This window comes from Gossypium hirsutum, chromosome A01, assembly GCF_007990345.1.
Source record: "Gossypium hirsutum isolate 1008001.06 chromosome A01, Gossypium_hirsutum_v2.1, whole genome shotgun sequence".
Taxonomy (NCBI): Eukaryota; Viridiplantae; Streptophyta; class Magnoliopsida; order Malvales; family Malvaceae; genus Gossypium; species Gossypium hirsutum.
Genome location: NC_053424.1, coordinates 98,024,281 through 98,028,390, shown reverse-complemented (window position 1 = coordinate 98,028,390; position 4,110 = coordinate 98,024,281). Strand labels below are relative to the sequence as shown.

The following is a 4,110-nucleotide window of genomic DNA, read 5'->3' as shown; positions in this document are numbered from 1 at the left end:
CTTGGATCGACGCTTGTTGATTTTTAAGTGCTGTCTCGATATTCTAAAAACGAGTTTCTGACGCTGAGATGAATTTTTTTAGCATCTCCTCAAGGTTCTGTTTTTTCTCTTGTTGGTAGGGTGGTTGTTGGAAGCCTGGAGGTGGTGGTGGTCGCTGATCCCCTTGGCATCCCCATGAGAAATTTGGGTGGTTCCTGTAACCTGCGTTGTAAGTATTACTATAAGGATTATTTTGAGATCGAGGATTATTACTCATGTAATTTAATTGCTCTTTTTCCATGTTGTGGCCATAGGGTGGGTATTCTGGATTGCATGATCCACCTCCATTTGTTTCGCACTACATTATTGGGTGAACCTGTGAAGAACTAAGAAAACCATCAATTTTCTTATTCAAGAGTTCTACCTGATTAGAGAACATGGTAACCGAATCAACGTTATAAACGCCTGCTGTTTTCGTTGGCTTTGTCCTCATGACTTGCCACTGATAATTATTCAGTGACATCTCTTCTATAAATTCATAAGCATCTTCAGGTGTCTTATTATTGATGGCTCCGCCAGCGGCTGCGTCAACAATTTGTTAAGTTGAAGGATTCAGGCCATTATGAAATGTTTGAACCTGTAGCCAGAGTGGTAACCTATGGTGAGGGCATATTCTCAAGAGGTCCTTGTATCTCTCCCATACGTCGTAGAGTGTTTCTAAATCCATATACATAAGAAAAGAGATATTATTACGTAATTTAGCCGTTTTAGCCGGTGGAAAATATTTTAATAAAAACTTTTTAGTCATTTGTTCCCAAGTAGTGATTGACTCTCGTGGTAACGAATTCAACCACTGTTTAACTTTGTTTCTTAATGAAAAAGGGAATAATCGAAGGCGAATGGCGTTATCAGAAATGCCATTTATTTTAAAAGTGTCGTAAAATTCTAAGAAATTTTCCAAGTGAGCGTTGGGATCTTCGTCCTGCAAACCATCAAACTGAACAAATTGCTGTATCATTTGAATTGTGTTAGGTTTTAGTTCAAAAGTATTTGCAGCTACAGCAGGTCTAACTATGCTCGGTTCAGTTCCTGTTAAAGAAGGTTTACGATAAACATTCATAGTGCGTGGAGCAGGATTCTGATTAGCAACAATCGTAGGAGGTAACGAATTTTATTGGTTTTCAAGCAGCTCCTCGGTTGTAGTTAAAGTATCGTCCTCTTTCTCTTCCTCTATGTATCGTAAGCTTCAGCTTATTGCTCTTCGGTTTCTGCAAATTGTGCGGTCGATCTCACCGTCAAAAAGTAATGCTCTTGACGGGTTTCTTCTGGTCATAAACTAGAAAAACCTATCAGAAGAAAATAAATGAAGAATTAGAAAAGAAAATAAAAATTTAAATTGCAATAAAAGTAAAATAGCTAAAGTAATAAAAATCAAGTGTTCCTAATATCCTAGTTCCCCGTCAAAGCGCCAAAAACTTGATACATGATATTTGTGACAGGTTTTAAATATTTATAATTAATCGTTCTTGAAACTAACTATTATCACGATGAAGGCAAGTGTACCTATCGAACAGTAGTATAGCTTTAGCAAGACTGAATTTTCGAACCCAAAGGAACCAAGAGTACTAGTAATTACCTTCTTTTTATTATCTAGCCTAAAAATTAAGGGATTTGGTTATCTAAACAAATTACTAAACTAAGAATGCACAGAAAGAAAATTTGGGAAAATACTTTTGGGAAAATTTGATTGATTAAGACAATACCTAAGGAAAAATCCAGCTAGATTTCACTTGTTATTTGACTCTAAATCAGACGATTTATTCATTTGACTTGATTCGTAAAAATCCCTAAGTTATATTATTATCTCTCTTGAGACTAATAATGTCTAACCCTAGGTTGAATAATTGAAATCTCTTTCTAATTAATACCCTAGAATTGCATTAACTTGATCTATGGATTCTCTTATTAGGTTTCACCCTAATCTGGCAAAATCTTGTCACCCTATCTCTAGGTGCGCAATTAACTCCGCTTAATTATGACAATTTTACTCTTAGACAAGGTCTATTCCTCCTCTGAATAAGAGCTTAGCTTGAATCAATATCCTTGAATATTAAAACAAGAATTAAGAACACATAATTAAGAACAAGTCAAATATTTATCATACAATTCAAATAATAATAACAAGATCCATCTTAGGTTTCATTCCCCTTAGGTATTTAGGGGGTTTAGTTCATACTTATGAAAGAAAACATCTCAAAAGCATAAAGATAACAAAACATAAGAAAACCCAAAACTCCTGAAGGAACTTGAAGGGAGATCTTCAATCTTGATGATGAATCCGGCTTCTGAGATAAATCAATCGGCTTTCCTTGAGTAATTCCTTGCTTTCTACTCTGCGTCTCCCCTTCTAAGTGCCTCCTCAGGTGTTTAAATAGGCTTTAGAATGCCTAAGAGCCCTCAAAATTGGCCTTTTCCGAATAGGGTTATACTTGGGCTCGGCAGGGACACGCCCGTGTGCGACTACTCCAGCTCGTGGTCATAGCTGTTGAATAGGTATGGGTGTGTAGTCTACCCGTGTAAGTCGTGCTTCGATCCTGCCAAAGAGACACGACCGTGTGACACACCTGTGTGAGGAAGTCTAGGTCGTGTTGATTTCCCATGTGGGTCCATTTTCTCTATTTGGCCAGTTTCTCGTTCTTTTTGCTCTCCTATGCTCACCTAAGTATAATACATGAAATTAAAGAATTAGGAGCATCAGATTCACCAAATCTAAGGAGAAATCATCCATAAATGTGTTAAGCATGGGATAAAAATATGTATAAATTATGGTTTATCAAGTCTCACCATATAAATGATGCCTCTAAATTTTCAAGGCAAAAACAATGGCGGCAAGCTCTAGATCGTGCGTTGGATAGTTCTTCTCTTGTGGCTTCAAATGCCATGAAGCATAGGCTATCACCTTTCCATCTTGCATAAGTACACAACCCAATCCATTTAAGGATGTATCACTGTAGACCACAAACTCTTTTCCCAGCTCAGGTAACACTAAAACAGGAGCTTCAGTTAGCAATGTCTTTAACCTCTCGAAACTCTACTAACACTTTTCTATCTATTCAAACTTAACATCTTTCTGTAGCAACCTCATCATTGGAGTCGCTATCATGGAGAATCCTTTCACAAATCTTCGGTAGTAACTGGCTAAACCCAAAAAGCTTCTAACCTTGGTTACATTTTTAAGCGGTTTCTATTCAACAATGGCAGAGATCTTATTTGGATCAACTTGGATGCCTTCACCCGAAACAAAATAACCCAAAAACCTAACTTCGTGGAGCCAAAACTCACTATTGGTAAACTTAGCATACAGTTGTTTTTCTCGTAAGGTCTACAACACAGTTCTCAGATGCTTCCCATGGTCTGTCTCATCTTTGGAATAAATCAAAATGTCGTCAATGAATACAACGACGAACTTATCCAAGTATGGCCGAAAAATTTTATTCATTGGGTCCATGAATACGATCGGTGCATTTGTTAACCCAAATGACATGACAAGAAATTCATAGTGGCCTTACCTCGTTCTAAACACTGTCTTAGGCACGTTCAATTCCTTAACTCGCAACTGATAGTAGCCGGACCTCAAGTCTATCTTAGAGAACACAGTGACTCCTCTCAACTGGTCGAACAAGTCATCGATCCTTGGCAAAGGATACTTATTCTTGATAGTTACCTTGTTCAACTACCAATAATCTATACATAGCCTCAATGAACCATCTTTCTTCTTTACAAACAATACGGGAGCACCCCAAGGTGAAAAGCTTGGCCTTGCAAAACCTTTATTCGTTAGCTTTTGTAATTGTGCTTTTAACTCTTTCAGCTCGGTTGGCACCATCCTGTACAGAGCAATAGAAATGGGAGCTGTTCCTGGCACCAATTCAATACCAAACTCTATCTCTCTTTTAGGAGGTAATCCGGGTAATTCTTCTGAGAACACATCTGGATATTCACATACTATTGGCACAGACTCAATCTTTAACTCCATTTCCTTAATGTTCAATACAAAAGCAAGGTAGGCTTCATACCCTTTTCTCATATATCTCTGAGCAACCATCGCTGTGATTAAAACCGGCGGCGTAC

The 4,110-nt window shown here is 37.7% G+C and overlaps 1 non-coding gene across 1 annotated transcript; it reads left to right on the top strand.

Annotated features, from left to right (window-relative positions):
- Positions 1–632: 632 nt before the first annotated feature.
- LOC121206682 (small nucleolar RNA R71) lies at positions 633–739 on the top strand. Its single transcript, XR_005901808.1, has one exon. It is a non-coding gene; the product is annotated as a small nucleolar RNA R71 (small nucleolar RNA).
- Positions 740–4,110: the final 3,371 nt, after the last annotated feature.